Source organism: Protopterus annectens, chromosome 4.part0, assembly GCF_019279795.1.
Source record: "Protopterus annectens isolate FY-2018-M chromosome 4.part0, PAN1.0, whole genome shotgun sequence".
NCBI classification, from domain to species: domain Eukaryota; kingdom Metazoa; phylum Chordata; order Ceratodontiformes; family Protopteridae; genus Protopterus; species Protopterus annectens.
The window spans coordinates 797,484,026-797,507,087 of NC_056733.1; positions in this window are offsets into that span (position 1 = coordinate 797,484,026).

Here is a 23,062-nt window from a genome sequence, read left to right on the forward strand (position 1 = left end):
GTACCAAGTAACATGATGAAAGTAGCAATCTCTGTGATACCCCCACTTGTAAAAATGTTTCTTATCCAAAAAAGACCTGCTGCCTGACAACAACTATTTACTTGTTTCATGGGAAAATCATGATCAAAGTAAAAAATGAACAGCAAGCAAGAAACAAGCTCAAGCTAAATTGCTTAAAGGATTACTGCACCGGTTGTGGACCACACATGATAGATTGGCATTCTGTTTAGTTTACTGGTAAAGCCCGCAAAGGTGACTGCAAGTCTCCAACAAATGTAGTGAGCTTTTGAAAATACTGTAATCCTGTCCTTTATTACAAATACTGTCGTGCATTTCAATACCTAAGGCTTATATGTTATCTAGTTATGTAAATATTCTCTGCATGGCAACAACAAAAAGACTTTCAATGTTGGTAATTCTTTAGCAGTATGCTTACTAAAGCTTACTTGCATCTTACAATCTCAGACAAGCTTACCTGATGGTCATTAAAGCATTGCTACTTAAACACAGAGCAACAGGCAGTGCAACAACATGCATTTTCTGAATAATACGAAACATAAATCAACAGTATAAAAATATGACAGAAAACCAGAACATTCTGCAAAATCAAAGACAGATGAAAAGCTACTGTCGTACTTGTTTCTACCTTGGATGGGGGGATACTCTGCACACTTACACTGCATTACTGCTCCTTGCCTTGCTTGGAGACATCCAGAGTCACTACATGGAAGAGTGGGTTGCAACAAGCATGTCACAATTTGAAATGTCTCTGGTTGACGGTGATGGCCCTGACACATCTGCCATACCTCTCAACCTCAGAACAAGAAATCTGGACAAAGCCATAAATAGAAGTGGGACAAAGGCCCAAAAATAAGGATAATTTTTAAAATATTACTGTTATAAACTTAGAAAGATAATAGAACAGTAGGGCTTGCATTAGTATGAAATTTCTGAAGGGTATGAAATCTGAAACTCAAATGTCTGTCATTATTTTCTAACTTCAGTCTTTAATGATTTGCCACTAATTTTCCAGAAAAACATAATTTTATGAAAAACAGACCAAAAATGTGATGCAAAAATTTCTTAATTGTAAACCCTCCACATTTTCTTCGAAAATTGCCATTTTGCAGAGGGATTATTAGGGGGAGAGCAACATTTTGAGCCCAAGTCGGGGACAGTTGAGAGGTTTGGATATATCTAATTCTATAAAGCAATTTATTTGCATGCACCTCTCAACCTCTTAATGCAGGAAATATGGACAATCCCAAATATACTGGGGGAACATACAGACAGTACTAAAAATTGCTGTTGTATAAACTTAGACAGTTGATAGAATAACAGGTCTTACTTTAGCATGCATTATTCTCAAAGGTATGAAGTCTGAAACTCAATGTCTGTCATTATTTAGTGACTTCATTCCTAAATGATTTGCCAGAAAACCACAAATTTTATGAGGAACAAACCAAAAATAAGAAGGAAAAATCTATCAATTCTGGGAAAATCTGGACAGTTGAGAGGTATAGTTCAGGCCAGGCTGTCTTTGAGTTTGCTGCCCTTCCCCCCCTCACAAAATCATGGTCAAATGGGGCCTCCCCCCTGCAGCCATTCCAGTGTCCCATTACTTGGCTATTTCACCCCATTTACCATAAAAACTGTAATGTGCATACTGCTTTACTCCTACGATGATTTGGATTTCATTTAAAAAGTTTTATTTTACATTTTACAGCACAAACATTAATAGACATCTGCTAAACAAAGCAAGGCAGTCTCAAAATGAAAATAGACTTAGCATTAAAACTTCTTTGGCCTTGAAACTCACATTCATTGAAACAGCATTGAAACCCACATTCAAAGAAAATACATCTGGCTAGTGGCAGATAAAGATTAACTTTGGGCTGTTTTCAAATCATTGCACATGAAACATACATGTGTTCTTTGATACACCTTCCCGATTGTATTAAATTATATTCCTTGTATAATACAGTACAGTTGTTAGAGGGCATTTTCAATTTATTGTTTTGAACATTTTTCCAGTAAACAATGAAACAAAATGCATGCACCAATAATGATAAAACTGCCCAGTTCAGAACATTTCCATCATAAGTGTCTAATCAAACTTCTACAATCCACGAGTATCAGTAAATATGCACAATCTCTGCAGAAGTAAAAGTCATCTAAATAATTCCACATTAAAGAGATCTGTAACTAATGAAGAGGTTGCTGCTAGCAAACAACTTTATATTTAATTGTTTCATCTACAAATAAAGTGTTGCATTTGAGGAATAAATTGCCCATGTTGCATTCAAAAAATGATAAGCTAGTAATATTGCAATAGGGAATGGATGGCAAACTGAAAACAGGTTGATAGTTACTAGGTATCTCTGCCAAAGAGGACATTCTCAGGACTGCAGCATCCACCCCCTTTAAAAGTACAACACAGTACAATATCAGCAGTGCATCTACATACTGTGGGAGTAGAACCCACAGCCTTCTGCATCAAAAGCAAGAACACTACCTGCTGTGCTATTAAGAATGCAAGCAGATTCGGCATAAGCAGCACTAAATTTATATTCCTCTGAAGCTCTTAGCTCCTTGTAAAATCCAATTGACAGACAACAGTATCTCTCAACTTCCAGCACATGAGCACAAGAAATCTGTAAAAAGCCAAAATTTATGGGGGGTGGACAAAAGTCCAAAAACCAGGGACACATTTTAAACATTGCTTGTATAACCTGGGAAATTGCTAGAATAAAATGTTATGTTACTGCCATGCATTTCACTGCCACATCTTGAACCCAGGACCCTGTGCACTACAGTCAGAGGAACATACCCCTATGCCAAGTCAGCTGCTTCTTGAAGGGCAGGAAGACTGAAACTTAATAGCTATCATTTAGTGAATTCAGTTTTCACCATAGCTCTCAACCTCTTAGCACCTGGACAAAGCCAATAATGGGGGAATACACCCCCCAAACATGTTCAGTGAATTCAGTTCTCATCATAGCGCTCAAACTCTTAGCACTAAAAACCTGCACAAACCCAATAATGGGGGAATACAGCCCACAAAATATGGAAAATTACAAATATTGATTTTATAAACTTAATAAATTGCTAGAATAAAATGTTTTGTGTTACCATGTACTTTCTGAAGAATAAAGTCTTTCAGCTATTTCCAGTTAGGGGTCATAACAGCAGAACTCCTGTCCACTCATGATTGGCAGTGAATTTCTACAGTGTTGAGTTGCCAGCCTGGCATGCAACCTTCAAAGAAGGCACACCCACACATGTGCATACCTCCCTGGATGTCTTTAAAGTACACATCAACCACAGGGAGGACATGCAGATTCCACACAGAAGGCACTCCAGCTGAGAATCAAACCAGAGATCCTGTTGCTATGAGGCAACGATGCTAACCACTGCATCACCACAGCTGTAGTTTGAAATTTAACTGTGTGAAAATCTAGAAAAAACACAATTTTCTGAGGAACAGAACATAACAAAAATATGAGGCAAAACATCAGAATGCTCTTCACAAATGGTGGTGGGTAGGGAATTCAGGTTCTTGCTACATGTACACAAGGTTGAGGGGTTGAACCTGAATCTCTCTAGCCACCAGTTACAGTTAACTGGGGCATTTCACACACACACACACACACACACACACACACACACACACACACACACACACACACACACTGGACTGGTTAAACAGGAGTCCAGATTTGATTTTCTATGTGTGAGTTCTAGAATTTTTGTTGCATCTACTGGGTCTGAGTTGGTGGTGTCATTTTGAATTAACTGAGAACATTGCTTGGTATTATTTCTTACTTTCTACTTTCTAAGTCTGGTGATGTTGCAAGTGAATTTGGATAGCTCATCCTGAATTTTAAAGAGGTTTGTTTCTTTAAAATCCTTCAATTCAGAATTTTTGATTCCTGGGATTTAGAGTTTTTGCTAGAGTAGGTTACATGTTTATAGGCAGACTTAACCAAGTATGGAGAAAGAAGAGGAGTGGTAAATGTAGTGGCTATATTAACTAGGTCAGGAATATAATGACTGATAGTTTGTTTGCTAATGCTCTCTCTGAGACCAAGAACACTGCATCAGTGGGCCCAGACAATATCCCAGATCCCAGGATGCCTTCTTAATACCATGAAACATGTCCTAACAGGGCCTCTGGAATTATTATTTAACTGTAGACTCTAAATAGGCTTCATGCCTCATGAATGGAGAACAGTAACAGTCATCCCTCTGCACAAAGGTGGGCCATCTACAGAACCTGGAAACTACAGATGCATAGGTCTCACTAGTCTTATATGCAAAGCCATGGAAATAATTATCATGGAGATGATCAGCAGAGATATAGTAAACCTCCAGACACTAGACCCAACCCAGTTTGTTTTTGTCAAGGGCAGATCATGCCTACTCAACCTGGTGGACATCTTTGAGAAGGTAACCAAAGCAATGGATGAGGGAAAAATGGTTCACACTGCCTACCTTGACCTGGCCAAGCCATTTGACATAATACCCCACTTGGGCATTGTTGACAAACTCAAGAGGTTAAGTGCAAACTCGTATGTCACCCGATGGATAGTCAACTGGCTCACAGGCAGGACCCAGGTAGAGAGAATTGTGGAATCCACGACTACAAAGTGGCCAGTCACAAGTGCAGTCCCTCACGGATCAGTCCTTGGGCTGCTCCTTTTTGGCATTTACTTATCTGAAGTCAAGGACAATGTCACTGGTCTCTAGCTGACTAAATTTGCAGATGATTGCAAATTAGGAGCTGTCATTGAATCCCACACTGACACAAATGTTCTCCAGGAGAGGCTGACACAGGCAAACAACTGGTATCAGAGCCATGGACTAAAACAAAATGCCAATAAATGCATAATAGTATCATTTGGGAAGTCATTCACCCCTGGTAACTATCATATTGACAACACACCCCTGAGAGATGGGCTCCACTTTAGATGATCAAAATACTACTTACCCGACTTTCTAAATGCCAAGATGAAAGTGCCAAAAGATCACTTAAATGAACACTTGCATTACCAACAAAAATCTCTAGATAAGTAACCACTTGGCTGCACCACAACAAAACACAAAAACCGAGCCACATTAAACCTACCAATGTGGGGAGGGGGTTGTGTCCTCCACACCCCCTTACTAAATATACAAACTCTGAAATTGTACTAAAGTGGGGAAAGGGGCAAAGTTCACCATGGTGGCCAAGTGGTTTCTTACCTGGAGTTTTTCATCTATGATGCAAGTGATGCAAGTGTTCATTTAAGTGAACTTTCAGCGCTTTCATCTCGGCATTTAGAAAGTTGGGTAAGTGGTAGTTTGATCATCTAAAGTGGACTCTAGAGTTGACTCAGTAGTCAGGGACTTAGGGACACACATAGATAGTAATCTAGCCTTTGACCAGCCCGTATCTACAGTGGTGAGGAAATCATTCTATGTTGTGCAACTTATAAACAAAGCTATGGCATCTAAGTCCAAGGAAGTCATTGTTCCACTGTATTCGGCATTCATCAGACCTATCATTGAGTATAATGCCCCCTTTGGTATGTACCTAACCAGGCATATCCAACAATTAGAATGTCCACAGAGGTTCCTCACTAAAAGAATACAGGACATAAGTAAAATTTCCTATGCAGACCGCTTCAAGGCCCTATCCCTGTATTCTGTCTCCTACAGGCTTTTGAGGGGAGATCTATGCCTGGCATACAGGGCATTGACAGACCCCACTCTGATGGAACTCCTTTATACGCACAAATCAAACAGCACCAGAATTACCCATTCTAAAAATTTAACTCATTCACTCCAATGAAGCTCAGGAAGTTTGCACTGTAACTTCTGGTGGGAGGAGCTTAAGCCTTTTGACAGAATCAAATTGTATCCTCACATTTCAAACAAATGTTCATATCTCTGGAGCCATAGGGGATATGAAAGAAGAATAAATGGCAAACCTTTCACCACAAACTGTTTTTATAGTGGTAGTATTCTTTAGATCTTAGACTGAATTTTATAATTCACAGTAAACACTGTATCTGTTATATTTGTAATATTTTGTAAACAACGTAGAATATCTCAGCAACTACTAAAGGTACACACATGCTGTCAGCAGCATTTTATTTATCTAGCGGAGAGCTTTCATATGTGGCTAAGGAGTTCTATCTGTGTTACTTGGTTGTTGAGATATTTAGAAAAAAATGAAAATTATATTTTATAAATTAATATCATGAAAACAACCATTAATGTCTCTTTACCTGCAGTAGGCAGAGGTCAAATATTAATGCAGTTGAGTTTACTATTGTGTAAGCTTCAAGATGAAATATTTTAAAATCTCGTACATAGCATGGATTTGGAATTATTGATACAAATATGAATGAGCAATATTTGACGCCTAGAGGCATCAGTGGGAGTTAACTGCTGATGAACCTGGAGGAGTCACTTGGATGTAATGAGTTAAACCTTGCATGTGATATAAATAGGACCTGCTGGAAAGACATGTAGGTATCCCAGAGACTACTCCATCTATGGAACAGGCTCCATGTCCATATGAAGCAGAGTTCCTCCATAACCCAATTTAAGTGCAACTTGGACAGTTGAATGGAGAACAGGAAATTCATCCCTGGTTTGGCACCTATGTCTCCAATGGACACAGGGAACCTGTAAATGGTTCATCTCCCAAGCCCCTGCTTACACTTATCAAGGGTATCAGAACTTGTCAGAGATTTGAGATGCATGGCTAGGCTTAAAAAGGCCCTTGTGGTCATTAGCCTAGTAAACACCTATGAACCTATGAACTATCTGTTCCAGGGATTTGTTTTATTTACCATGTCTAGGAATTCCTGGTCATACCCAACTTTGGAGTTATAAGTGCTTCAGTTTATTGAGAAGTAATTGAAATTTCCCATTATAAAGCCATTTCTGGCAATAGGCAGTTCCTCAAGTACAATTAGGAAACTTACATAGTCATTGGGGAATGAATGGAGAGATGATAAGTCACCAAGCAAAGGAGACTAGTATTGCTGAAATTGAATTCATCCTCAAGTCTTAGCGAGTACCTTCATGAGGTGGACCCTGTTTCTTAAAAAATCTCACCAAGACGACATTGATATATATACTGTATATATATATTATGTATCATGGACAGAAGTAGGTCAAAAAAAAAAAAAAAGCTGGGTGCACAAGACCCAGAATAAAAAAAGTGCCCAATCCTGGTAGGCACACTGGTGCTAGGACTGGAAAAAATGAGAGCGTAGAATCCCCAAAATAAGGAAACAATCCTACAATAGAGCTAGGCCAGACCCAGGGGGAGAATCCCCCCCATTTTAGAAAGAAGTAGCAATCCACAAAAATCACAAAAACTGATAGGCCAAATAAGAGCCATAAAGACAATAGAGTGGACTATTGAGGATAAGAAAGAAATGATGTATTGTTACTATTATGCAAGAAGCCCAGAATTTCCAGACACAAGATATAAAAAAAGATTCAGAGAGAAATTAGAGGAAGGAAAAATACTTCCAGAAGAAAAACTGTCATAAGCCTCAAATAAAAAAGTGTGTTCGTTAATACAATAGATTTGTGAAAAACATATATAGCATCTGAGGAAGTGCATAAATATAAACAACAAAACCTAGAGATTTCTGAAAAGTATAAAAAAGAAATATGGACATGGGAAAGAAAGAGAGATTTGATATGGTGCAATATTTATGCAAAGTTAAAAGCCAAATTAATCCATACAAAAAAGGCAGCCCCAAAGATATTTGAAGAGAAATACAGGCAAAGGCATCCAGATATGGAAATTTTCACAATAAAAAATAATATCACAAAGAGGAAATGTAGAAAAGAAGATTAGTAAAGTAGAAGTTAAAAAACAGAAGCTGATGTTATGGAATGCTTGCGAAGTGAAGGATTCAGTGTAGAAGGTCTAACACAGGTTACATCACAGCATGATAGAATGAGTCCCCAAAGTAAGAAGAAACAGGGAGATCAAGAGACATCTGAACAAGAAACATGGACATGGGAAAGAAAACTAGATTTAATATGGTATTATATTTATGCAAAGGAAAAAGCAAAAATGAATTAATACAAAAAGAGCACCACAGTTATTTGAAGAGAAATACAGGCAAAGGAACCCAGAAAAGGAAAGCTTTACAACACAAAATATAAGAAGACAAAGAGGAACAGTAGAAAAGGAGATTAGTAATGGAGAAGTTACAGAAATAGAAACTGAGGTTATGGTATACCTACAAAGTGAAGGATTCAGTGCAGAAAATCTAACTCAGAAAGCACCATAGCAGGATAGAGCAATAGACATCCAAATTAAGGAGAAACCAGTGGAACAGGAAGCAACTGGGCAATTGCAATATGAAGATATTTTGGAGTCTTCCACAGAAAACCAGTATAAATGTTCCTTGAAGCTGGACAGCAAGGGAAGGAACAGGAAACTGTGGCAACTCTGACACAGTCAAATGTTGAAGGGTGATAGACCAGTGAGTTCCCATATGACAGAACAATGGATGGCACAGGATGAAATTGAAGAGAATGTGCCACAGGAAGATGCCACAGAACTTTCTATAGTATGCCCACAGGAAATGGAGAACAAAAAATGTGCCCCTAGTTTTGAAGGAAATGAGTTAAGAGAAGAGTCACTTGATTTAATAGAGATAGGTAGACATATTAAGATTAATGAAAGAAATAGACTGCAGAAAGTCAATAAAACCCCAAAAATCAAAAATTTGATAAAACAAATGAATACAGTAATTAGGACTGTCCATAGAGATCCATGTGATATAACAGAAGTAAACAGGATATATTACCGTGCAGCCAGATTAATAACAGATAAAATTCTACCACAAGAACACAGGGTAGTAAGGGAAAGGAAGGGGAGAAATCGAATACTATCATGGAATTATTGAATAGATAAAACTATAAAGCAATTAAGACAAAAAGTATCACTGTTAGAAGAGTGTAGATGAGGGAACAGATCAGCAAAAATACTCAAAGATAGATGTGATAAAAGCAATGCACAGTATTATAATGGAATAGGATCTATCTTGCACTATTGCAAATAATAAACTAAAAATTTCAGCACAGGCAGAAAAACTTAGAAGATACACAGATAAATATATACAAAAAGTACAAAATAAGCAATTTATTGATGACCCTAAAAAGTTCTATAGAGAATTGGGAAACATGATAAAAGGAATTGAAAGATCACCCAAAAAAAAAAAAAAGAAATAGATACATTTTGAAGAACAATCTAGGAAGATCCTGTAGAACATAACAAATATGCTAAATGGATAGAATAAGAAGTTCAAAGGTACAGGATAAGAAATGGGATGAAATAACTGCCAGAGAGATTTAGATAAAGTTAAGAAAATCCTCCAATTGGAAAACCCCAGTCCCAGATGCAGCACCTAACTTCTGACTAAAAGTATTAACATCTCTGCACAGAGATTTTGCTATGAGTAAGAACTATTTATATGTGCACCCCGTTCAGACACCAACCTGGTTAACAGCAGAAAAAACAATGCTCCTACTTAAGAGTGAACCTGCAAGTTATCCTAAAAATTACAGACCGATAACTTGCCTCCTGACAACATATAAACTATACACTGGAATTGATGCTGACAGAGTTTATAGTCATTTAGAAGAAAACTCAATCATGGCAATAGAACAAAAGGGTAATAAAAGAAAGTCATATTGAACAAAGGATCATTTGTTGTTAAGTAAAGTCATAGTGGAGAACTGTAAAAAGGGGAAGAATCTAAGTATGGTATAGATAGAGTACAAAAAAGCATTTGAAGGTATCCCACATTCATGGATAAAAGAGTGCTTAAAAATGTATAAAATACACCCTACACTGACCAATTACCTTACAGTGACCATGAAACAGTGGCAAACCACTTCACAATTAAGCCACGATAAAGGACAGATTATTATTCCAGGGATAAATATTGAAAGGGGGATATTCCAGGGTGACTCCCTGTCACTGCTGCTATTCTGTCTCACCCTTAACCCTTTAAGCTATCTACTTAACAGATTATTTATTTATTATTTATTTTATTTTACATTTGTTGACCAGGATAGTCCAACTGGATACATGTCCATTTTCAGCGGAGGCCCGGGGAGAAAAGCTCCAAACTTACAAACAGATAAAGACAAGCAGTGTAATACAAGGTTTTATTCTGAAGTACTTAGTCAAACATAAAATGCAGAGTAAATTCTCTCTTCATGAAACACAAAATAAATTATCTAGTGCCTCGGCAAACTTGCCTTTAACAGAGTAAAATTTTTTTCCAAATTCATTCAAACTCACTTTTATACAAAAATAAAACACACCCGCTCAATCATTCAATTAATAAATAAAGAAACAGTATTACATATAACAAAACATTCAATACTAACTACTAACTAAGAGAGCATTTGCCTGTAGAATAAAAGAGCATGTTAGAGATATAAAAAATAATAAACAAAACAGTCCTATAGCATTGCATTTTAATAAATATCATAATGGTAATCCAGAGGGATTGACAGTAACAGTGTTAGATAGTATAAAAAGTAGTGAATATTTGAGTGAACAACACATTAAATATATATATATTAAGAAAAAAGGAAATTTGTTTGATTTTAAAATTTAATACATTGAGCCCTATAGGGCTAAATCATGATTGTTCATGGAAAAGCTTAGTGTAATTGATTATGTGTTTTATATTGTATGGTTAGTATTGAATGTTTTGTTATATGTAATACTGTTTCTTTATTTATTAATTGAATGGTTGAGTGGGTGTGTTTTATTTTAGTATAAAAGTGAATTGAAATGAATTTGGAAAAAAATTTTTATAAGTAAAAAGTTTCGTTTTCAGTGCTAAAATATTTTTTTTGTGTTTGTGAGAGAGAGAATTTACCATTTATGCTTGACTAAGTACTTCAGAATAAATCCTTGTATTACACTGAATTGGATCCAATTTTGTGGTGAAGAATATTTGGTGTGCTTTTTCTATTGTGGTTATACAAGATAAAGACAAGCATGTTACAGTATATGCACATATTATATTAACATACAAGTTAGCCTCACGTTTCAAGCCTACGAAGAATACAGTTTATAATCAGAAATATATACAAATATGTTACAGATTAGGCCATGGCTATAATTTGGCTCCTAGAAAACAGCAAAGTGTAAAGACCTCTCATCTTCTCTTTGCTGATGATTTAAAACTCTATAGCTCATCAGATAAGGAACTGAAAGCACAACTGCAAGTAGTCAAAACTTTTTCAGATGATATAAGAATGTCATTTGGTCTTGATAAATGTACAAAAGCAACCTTTAAAGAAGGAAAACTGCAGCACCAAGAAAACATCAGTTTGGGAGGGTCTATATTATAAGATTGATGTTTGAAAACATCGAACAACATATGCAACACCATATGGTCGATGTCTTCAAACAAAAAAAAAAAAAAAAGAAAAAAGTACCCTAATGGGTTTAAGCAGGGGGGCAGGCCCACCTACACCCCCCATTACTTAAATATACCAACTCCAAGACCGCACTACATTGCAGTACATTGAAATCTCCCCATACAGAAATTTCCTTTTATATGCTCGAGATTCTGAGCGTTCGATATTCTCATATCGACAATGTCAGATTCTACATTGTCGGCTTTCGAGAATATAATATAGACTTGTTTGGGACACGTATGTGATATAAAAGAACTTGAGCAAGAGGGAGTGTATACATATTTGGGAATTGATGAAGGATCAGCAATAAAACTGAACTAATGCAAATAAAACTTACTAAGGAATATTTTAGAAGACTTAAAACAGTGAAAACAGTGTTGACATCTAGGAACAAAATTCAAGCTATAAACCAATTTGCTCTTCCTGTCCCAACTTACAGTTTTTGAGTGAATGACTGGCCCCAAAACGTGTTGGATAGATTAGACAGGAAAACAAGAACGATGCTTCATGCTCACCAAATGATTTATAAAAATCAGTGCATACCAAGAGTATATATTCCCCATTCCAGAAGAGGTGTGGGCCTCCTTGAAACTGATTACATGCATAAATCTGCAGTCATAGGACTGCATACATATCTGCTGACCTCACAAGACCCAAAGTGAAGGTTTTGAAACATAAGGAGAATAAATCTAAGATGACTTCCCTGCTTAGTCTAGCAGAAGCATATTGGCATCAAGCAGGAATGTAAATCAAACCAGAAGTAGATAAAAATCAGGCAGCAACTGAATGTGCCAAAAAACAAAAGAAAGAATATAAGGTGAAGGATCAGATGAGAAGGCAAGGCATATGGAAAGTGCATAAATATAGTTGCAAGTATAGAAAACTTCTGGAAGAATCTCATGTTGATCAGGATCGAATGCAGGAATGGTTAAGGAGAGGCGAATTCAAACCAAAAGATGAAAGGTTAATACTGGCAGCTCAAGATAATGGGCTGTGTACACATTGGTTTACAAAGTCTATTGAACATGTGGGAGAAACAAACAAATGTAGGTTTTGTGAAACAGTCGTACAACTTGTTGCTGGTTGTGACATACTAATGGCAGAAGGATTGTATACTGAAAGGCATAATAATGTGGCAAGACTGTTGCAGTGAGTATTGTGCAAACATTATGTTATTGAAGTGGCTGAAAAACACTGGAAACATGAACCACAAAGCATCATAGAAAATGATGAAGTCTACATCACAGGGGGTCACCCATTACCAACAGTTCAAAAGATAGATGCGAGAAAACCAGATATAGTGGTCCATGAAAAGATGACAAAAGTAGCATTGATCACTGAAATTGCTACACCCAGTGACTAGTGCATTGGGTACAGAGAGACACAAAGTCATAAAATATCAAGATTTTCAGGCAGAAATGACAGCAATGTGGAAGAAAGATGTCCAGAGAGTTCCAAAAGCAGTAAAAGCAATGGGTCTTATAAAAAAGAATCTACAATTGTACTTAGATATGTTACTGATACACGTACGAATTGCAGGAGCCATTACTGGGCACATTGCGGGTGTTGCAAAGAGCACTTTGGGCTGACATCAAAGATTGAAACAATACTATTTTCAAAAACTTTAATCATACTTTGACTTAGGAATGGAGTCCATTCCCGTCATGGTATTAGAAATCCAAAAGATTTGGAGAGTGTATCATTAGGGGACATGGACAGTATCCTGTAATAGGCTATAATGGGGCTGTTTGTCCTGTTCAGGGTAGGTTGAGTTCAATGAGTTCAGTTTGTCGAGGTCTGGAACTCTGTGTAGAGGTAATGTGGGCCTTCACCAGTATGGAAGTGCCACCTCAGTGCCAATTAGGCCTGACTGCATGGTAGACATAAAACCCAGGTGGAGATGGACTGTTATCTTTATTCTGAAATAAAGTCTCAGTAACTACACACGTTTCTATGTGTTCAAGTTGCAGGAGAGCTTCAAGATCAGGCAATTTGTTGTTCAGACTTATGGTGTTGAAAAAAGCTATGGCCTGATTTAGGGTTGTAAATGACTACATTGATATCTGCTATGTTGGGTTGTTCATTAGCTGGACTCTTCCTAAAAAGCACTATGGAGGCAGCAAAGGCTTTAGCCAGTATGCCGAAGCCATGGAACAAGAGGTTCAGGCCATCCTTGGTAAATCAAGTTGGACTGTCAATTTCCCTTGTCCCATGCTAAGTTAAAGAATAACCCATTATACAGGGTAAATAAAGACAAAGATGAAACTCTAGCATTTTATGATATTGGGAATCTGAGCTTGTTTTTTAAATTTCTTTTAAAACTTGCTTGAAGCTCTGCTAGAGGTACCAGGATGACCTGTTCATTTTATGGATCAGGTTTTAGCCACAAAATCACATTTTTTTTTGAATTCTTGAATAATATTACTAACTTCTTGAGATTTTCTTTTAATTTTTCTGATCCTAGCATTCATTATTTGGATGCCACTATTTTCAAAGATGACATTAACAGGTCTTATTGTTCTATAGCATATAGCAAATTAACTTCTTCAAACACATATTTATTTTTAAAAATAACCATGCATTATGGTTAAAGTATAACCTCCTTAACAGACAGTTTGTGTGCCTTATATGGTTTCTGATGACTGTATGTTTTTTTTAAAAAATGGATATGTTAAAACATATTCCTGGATAGGGGTTACCCCAAGACTTATTTGAATAGCATTTCAATTAAGTTTTTATAGGCAGGTCTGAGATATTTACCCTTTTTATTTAGAAACCTTTGGTTAACAGCTGACAGAAAAACTGCAGTAATCACATACTTATTATGGTTTTGATGTTTTCTATAGATAATAAGGCTCCCTATTATGCTGTCACAGATGCAGGTTGTCGACTGCATCTTTGTTGAACTGAAAAGTGCGAAAAGGCAAAATAGTGAAGCGGCTTTTAGAATTCGTTTGGCCGCTTTCGCTACTTTGTCTTTTCAGCACTGTAGTGCGATCTCTGAGTTGGTATATTTAAGTAGGGGGTTGTGGGGGGCACAGCCCCCCATGTCGGGAGTCACCCCCCACATTATGTAATGTTTTACAGTTTTTTTTTTTGTTTCGGAACAGCTATTTTTTTTCCCTTGGAAAAAAATTGCTGTTCTGAGATTTTGACGTTGTAAGCTTTCACTTACATGGGGTCAATTATGTGTTGTTCACTCCTCTGAGCATGCAATATCATAATATAGACCCGATAATAAGGCTATTCAAGATACTTTAGTAAAAAAATGGAATTTGGTTAAGATCTTTATGGTAGCCACTAGTTTAATCTTTACCTCCAAATTTGTGTTAAAAAGAAGTTTGAACTTGAAATAAAGGTTTGAACACAACAGTGATAATAAGACTAGTAAAACTCCTTGACAACCTGCTAGGTTTAAATGTGGGGCATGCAGACAATGCCATCAAACTTATGAGGATTCAACGTCACAGTTTCTGATTATGTTGTGTCTGTTGGTTGTTTGGGGTTTTCCGATTGTTTAGCATTGTCTCTGTTGCTAAGTGCTGCTCTTGTGATGTGCTTTACGCTCGAAAGACTGAAAGATATTTGCAGCAGTGAATTTATGAACGCATTTATTGTATTGGCAAGAAAGCCTCCTCTATAGTACCTTTTTTAGGCAATGTCAAAGCAACAAAAGTTTCAATGTAAAAAATTCACTGGAGGCAAACTCAAGGTTCTGCTGCTTAATGTTAAGAGTCTAAACATGATGCTGCACTGGAGGAAACTGCCAACCTGATAGCTCACAGATTTGGCATAAACTTCACCCCCCCCCCCCGGCCACACCAGCCATACCTCAAAGCATACCTGGCCCTAGTCCTCTATCTAGTATATTTACAGATCAGGTCATATCTGCACTCTCCAAGGCTAATAATGTGCCCTCAGTGCTACCAGATAACAACCCAGGTTGCTTACTAAGCAATCTAAAACAAGACCTAGTGGACCCACTTATTGTCCTCTTCAACCATGGCCTGAGGTTTGACCCAGCAGAGTGGAAAACAGCAACAGTAATCCCATTGCATAAAGGGGGGCTATCAACCAAGCCTGGAACTATAGACCCATAAGTCTAACCAAGCTCCTCTGCAAAGCCATGGAAAGAATCCTTATGGACCTTATCAACAAGGACATAGGTGACATTCAAACTCTAGACCCAACCTGATTTGGCTTCATTAAGGATAAATCATGCTTATTAAACCTAGTAGACTTTTTTAAGAAAAATCACGAAAGACCTGGATGAAGGTAAGGCAATGCATACTGCCTAGCTTGACCTAGCCAAGGCTTTTGAGACAACCCCCCACTTGGGTGTCATTGAGAAACTCTCCCAGCTGGGGATTAACTCTTATGTCACTAGATGCATAGCCAATTGGCTCACCGACAGAACGCATACTGTCAAAGTTGGTGACTTAACCACTACCAGTAGAGCCACCACCAGTTGTGTACCACAGGGATCTGTGTTGGTCCCTTTACTGTTTGGAATCTATTTCTTGGAAGTCCAGACTAAAGCAGAAGGCCTTTGGTTTTCCAGATTTGTTGGTGATTGCAAATTGGGTGCAGTCATTGAGTCCCCGAATGATGTTAACATATTACAGGACGGGCTAACACAGACAAATGATTGGTGCCAATGCCACACTATACAACTAAATGCAAAAAAGTGCCATTATTATTGCCTTTGGCAAAGTGAAATGACCCGCTAATTACAGTATTGGCAACACCCCCACCAAGCTCAAACGCAGTGTTGCGAGACCCGGGAACACAGGTAGATAGCAATCTGAACTTTAACCACCAAGTTTCCACAGTGGTAAGAGAAGCCTTCTACATTGTGCACCTCATAAGTACGGGCATTGCATCCAGGTCTGAGGATGTTATAACACCACCTTACTCAACCCTCATCAGACCACTAATAGAGTACAATGCTCCCTTTAGCATGTACCTCACCAGACACCTGCAGCAACTGAAGAGACAACAGGGGTTTCTCACCAAGAAAATACAGGGCCTCTAAACCATGGCAGGACATATGTGGATAGACTGAAAGCACTGTCACTGTACACTGTATTGTGTAGGCTGTGGAGACATGACTGGTGCCTGGCCTACAGGGCAGTCTCTGACCCTGCCCTGATGGAAAGGCTGCACATCCCCAAATATAATGGCACAGGAGTCACTCACTCTAGTGATCTTTACCTAGCCTGTAACATTAACAGAATATGCTTGAGAGACAGATATATCTCGCGGAGACTGTCACTCCACTGGTATAAACTTCTAAATCATATGAAGCAGAGTTCGTCACTGACCATATTCAAGCACAACCTAGACAAATGGATGTGAGACTGCAAATTCACCCTGGGGGTGGCACCCATGTCCCTCATGGACAGGGGTAGCTGGTATTGACCATAGACTCATTCTGCAAATTACATCTACCTAATAAGGACAACTGGGGATACTTGCGATGAACATGGCTAGGCTTGTAAGGGCTCCAGGGATGCTAGTCTAGTAACCTCCTATGAATCTATGTCAACAGTTCTCAAGGGGCATATTATGGGATCCTATCATGTTGTTGAACATTTAGATTGTGGAATGCCTAAATGTCGACACCTAAATGTCGAATGCTGAAAACCACAAACATCTAATTACGCAAATTTTTTTCCCAGGGAAAAATTTGCTTAGCCATCATCGGGGATTTTCCCTTTATCCCAATGTAGAATGATCTCAGAGTTGGTATATTTAGTTAGGGAGTGTGTGGGGGGCACAGCACCCCAGTGTGGGGGTGAAGCCCCCCACTTGGTTAGGGTTTTAAAGTTTTTTTGTTTTTTTTTTGGCCAAGCAAATTTTTTTCATGGGGAAAAAGTTTGCATAATTGGCTGTTCACTGTTTTCAGCATTCAACATTTAGGTGTTGACATTTAGGCATTCGACATTCTAAATTTTTGATATAATATAGATGCCCTATTACTACAGCTGCTATAGAAGGAGTATGTAATGCAATGGCAGCAATAGCCATCAGTACATTAGCTCGCATCACAGATTATAATACCCTTTTGTATCCGTACTGTACATCCACACCTCAATATAGCATGTCAATGACAGCAACATTGACATGTCAACTGATCATAGGGTTATAGGACACTATTAGGCTGATGGCCAACATCACATGAAATACTAAGCATTATTATAATATGAAAGTAAAAATGCCTATATATATATATTATGGAAGATAGTAAGACTATTGTACATATGTGTGTATTTGTTGGATTGCATTACATTCTGCCACTGTCCTTATGGGACATGTGCACCACACCATGACAGAATTAGCAATCACACATAAAGTGGTCTGGGGATGTCTTCTTAGGCTTATGGAAGGACCCTGATTCATGATGTGTGTATGCATATTTGACATGAGAACATGCATCAGTCCTCTGCAGGAAGGATGTAATGTGACCAGAGGACAAAGGAAGATACATTTGGCTACGTGAAAGATACCCCAAGTGGTAGTGAAATGAAGAGTTATTGCAAACATCACTTAATGACCATAATGTACCAGCAACCAGACACACAACAGTACACTGGGACTCATATGAACATTACACCTTTGTAGGCATCGAATATAAATGCCATGCAATGTCACAGTAGGAACACTACATATGTCTAACTATAAAACTGTCACATTGCACTTTATGGAATATGATAACAACATTGTATGTTGAGGAGAACATGTTGTGGGCACTGTAGGACAGGGATGTGGAGTCACATCCCTGTGTAAAATTGCCTCATAAGTGACGGTTGTATGTATAGACATGCAAGTAGCTTGCTGTCAGATTGGAACACCTATATGTATAGTTAAAGTAGATTGCAAACACAGTAGTTAATGTTACTGCCACTGCACAGGTTTGTCTTGAATACTGTCAGAATCCATGTTACACAGGATGAGATAATCATTGATTGCTACAAGCAGATGTTCGGAGGAATGTTGGACATAGCTGTGGACTCACATATTATTTGAAAATTACCTATTTACAGAGCACAGTACTAAACACAAGTGCCAAAGCAGAATTCTAGCCTTTATAGTGTCAGAGAATACTTTATAGCTGATGACATCAGCAGAGTCTGGTCAGAGGAAGATGGTAATAGCAGTATCCCACATGCTGGTGTAAAATGCTCTATCAAATATCAACCAAGTGCGCGCGCACACACACACACACACACACACACACACACACACACGCACACACACACACACACACACACACACACACACACACACACACACAGTTGACTGCAGTGAGATTAGAACCCCGACTTAACTAAGTACACAGACTAGTAAACACAGTACTTAACACAAGCACCATGGCACAAGTCTGACTTTTACAAGGCTGTAGCACAATTTATAGTGGATGACATCATCACTGTATTTTGAGAGAAGATGTTGGGAGGCCTGAATGAAATGGATGTGTAGGTATATACAACTGTTGTAATATTTGTACTTTCTGAGATTGCAGTGATGGCTGCAGGATAAACAGTTATGGTCTTCTGACTAGAGATTAGAACCGCTACCTAAGTACAAAGACTAGCGAATTCAATACTTAATGCAAGCACCACAGTACAAGTCTGACTTTTAAAAGGTTACAGGACAATGTATAGTGGTTGACATCTTCACTGGATGTTTGACAGAAGATGTTGGGAGACCTGTCTGAAATGGATAGCTAGCCATGTATAACTCTCAAGATAATTAAAAATCTGCATGTTACCAGATTGATGAGTATGCAAAGTATAGCATTTGCTGTTGTGTTCCAATGTGCATGTATACCTTAAAAAGACAGCTTTGCAAACTATATGCAAACAGCTGTACACGTTACTACAAGTATTGGGAAATCTGAATGTATATTGTCATTATAAAAGATTTCCATGGTATATAATAAAGCATTTTTGTTTACTTCTGTAGTGTAGTTGATATATTTGCGAAGAAGTACTGAGAGTCCATGTTTCAAGTGTATGGGTGCAGATAGTACATGTCTACAGTGTAAATATGTGTTCTTTCCTTAAAAAATGTTTTCCCGTTGTTTGTGTTTTACATGTACTTTCATGGGATGAAGACTAAATGGGCAGTAAACATGAGTAATACAGGTTATTGTGCACTTTCCATAGTGCAACAAGAAGATGTTTTGCCCAATGGATGGCAAAGTGTTCGCATGTGAGACACATTTATATTGCTTTCCCCATTTGGCGTAGTTAAGCATCAAGCAAACACAAGCCTCTGCTTCACTGATAAAAATATGAGAGTTTTATTTGTTTGCTTACGTCCATGCAAACACATTAAGCAGAAAGACATGGCAGTCAGCAGTGTGTATAGTACTGAGTGTAAGAAACACACCTGATGACTAGCTGACTCTGGCAGTAGGTATAAATACATTGACAGATTTCTTTTGCAGCCCAGATGATATAGAGTTTGAATCCAGGTATATATATATATATATATATATATATATATATATATATATATATATATATATATATATATATATATATTTATTTATGCTGCAATGAAATAATTCTTTACTCTACATTCACTGTGTGTTACTTTAGCACAGCATGTTTAATCGGCATTGCATTGAAGAGATGTTCACTGTTGTTTGGCATTGATGTGCGATGCCAAGCTCTATGCAAATACAAAGGCCAAAAAGTGAAGAGCTAAATTGTGTTTTTTTTTACTTGTGTGTTGTGTGTAATTCTATTTTTTGACCAGATTAAAGATGTTAAAATGAGGTAGGAAAGGGGTGAAATGGGGGGGGGGGGCAAGCAGGGGAAAGAACAAAAGGGACAGCACCTTGAAAGTACCAAGCTGAACTGAGGTGGGCTACCAGCCACAACTCTGACCTGAGATACCAGATGACTAGGGTTTACTATCAAAACTTTGAAAGGTATTCCATCGAGTAATGACTTACTTATCAAATAAACCTGAAATTACAAACATTGGAAATGCACAAAGCTGAAACAGGTAATGTCGAAAAGTCGATTTTCAACATAGTCAACATTACCCAGAATACCTTACTGGCCAAACATGTCCAACTAATGTTTTTCGGGGGGGGGGGTAAGCCTCCCTGCACCCCCCCACACCCTCTGCTAATCATATATACAAACTCTGAGATCGCACTATAGTGAGAAAATGGGTACATTTCCCGATCCCTACTTTAGTGTGATCTCCATGCAGAATATTGATTTCACAACAGCGAATGCACACTAGCATTTGTGGTTGTGGAGTCAATCATTTTTGGCTTGTTTTTATGCACATTTGCAAACTGCAATTCGGACATGTGCATCTTGATTCCCTGCAATTCGTCAAAGTGATTGTAAACCGATGGCTAGAGGCTTCTGAGCTTGCCAAAATCATAAGTTGCCTGTTTTTCTGCTTGATTATACTATTTGCTACACTTTTTACTGTCTGCCGCCTACTTTAAGACTGTATTTTAATACTGTGTATTAAACTGCACTGTTGTACTGCATTTGTCTGCCATACTGTGCCTGTTAAATAATATTTAATTGCTGTTTTCAGTTTGTTAAGTATTTGCTGGTACTTTTTACTGTTGCAAAGTACCTGTTCTGCTTGTTCTGGTTTTCCCACAAAGCAGAGTTTAAATAACTGATTCATTTACTGTTTAAAACATTCTTTAGAGTCTCATTGCTGTTTTTCTGCTGTTTAAAATGTTTGTTAGTGTTGCATTGCTATTTGTCTGCTGTGTTAAACATTTCTCTAGTATTTCCCACCTTAGCTAGTGTAGCTAGTAACTGTAGCATAGTCCAGAGGCAGGTTTGCTGCATCTCAGACTGTTTGTAGTGGCTGTTTGTTATGAACACATTTTGTAGGCCATCTTTGATGGGAATGGGTCCTTCTGCACTCTGGTGAGAGAAGTGTGCTAATTGGAACCTGTCTGGTGAAGGGTGGCTGGTCTAAGGCTTGGAATAAGCATCTTCATTTGTCCTTTTGAATCTTTTTAATTTTTTTAAGGTTTTAAATTCTGGTAATTCAGCCCTGCATTTGTTTGTGCATCATGCACCACCGCACATTGCCTCACAATTGTGCACCATAGCCAGATAGATAAATTCAACAAATTTTCCCTTAGATACAGCTGTAGGACATTAGTATAGCCCTCACCCTTAGCACTTTTACAATCTAAGAAATACTGCTAGTGAACTGTGACCTATTAAACTACCAGCAAAAAAAAAATGGCACAAATATCCATCTACTGAGCACTTCCTTGATCAGTCCTGAAAAGCTCCCCTTTTGTGATAACAGTTCTTCAACCTAGCATTATGGACAGTTGAACTACCCTTGTTTCTCCTGCCATCCTTGTTGACTTGAGTCTTCTGAGGCAGTGTAGCAATTGCCCCATGTACACTGACAACCCTATACTAATAACTCACTCTAGTACAACATATGAGAGATGTATCTACATCAAGAATCTTGAATCCCTGCTCTCTCACACTCAAAACAGTAACACTAAAGAGGATGTCAACTCATGCACTGCTACTCATGCACATAGTACATTACTCACACACATAGTACATATCAAACACAAAAATTGACATTGGAGGTTCTCTCAAAAAACTTACTGAAACACCAGAGACCTCCAAAATACAAGACTGCAATAACTAACACAGCACCCATGACACATAGTAACACCAGTGTCTCACCTACCAAACCCATAAAGCATAACACTCAAAAAACTAATTTTCTTGTCATTGGAGACTCCATAGTGAGACACATGGATGTCCAACTCACCAGATTGTACAAGGAGAAAGTCATGGTCAGCTGCATGTCCGGTGCCAGGATTTGTCAGATCAGATTTGCACTCAGGTCTCTCAACAACAAGTACCATTATGAGTCTGTAATAGTCCATGTTGGAGTGAATGACCTGAGACATACCTCACTGGACGATATGAAGAGAGACATGATTGCTCTCTGAGTATGTGTCTCAAGCAGGTATGTCCCTAGCCTTGAGCAGCATATTACCCTCACTTAGAATGATGTCACTGTATAAAGAAAAAGTAATTGATTTCAATAATTGGCTTAGTTTTTGGTGTCATTCAAATGGGATCCAGTTTATGTCAGCCTGAGACAGTTTGCTCCTGGCACCACTAGGCTTTCAGCTGCTGACAAAGGCTCTTGCCAACCCCATTGTGCCTTTTTTAGGCAAGGTCTGAAAAACAAACTTACCAATGTGAAACCTGACAATCATAACAAAATAAGGGTTATGCTGCCAAACTCTAGGAGCTTAAACCAAAAACTGCACGCCCTGGAAGTACTTCTATCACTGGAAGATATATATATATCTGTGCAGTCATAGAAACCTGGTTCAAGGCCTCAGAGGGTACCCTAGCCTTTCAAGGCTGCAATGCCTTCCACACCTTCAGACGCAAAATGAATGCGTGATAACCAAAGTAGGCAGTGTTACTATCTGTATTAGAGATAAATTCACTTCCTGTCTGGTTAGACAGCACAACTCCATGGAGTTACTCCAAGCTCAGGTAACTGTGGGTAAGGCCCCCATTCAAGTCAAAGACAGTTATAG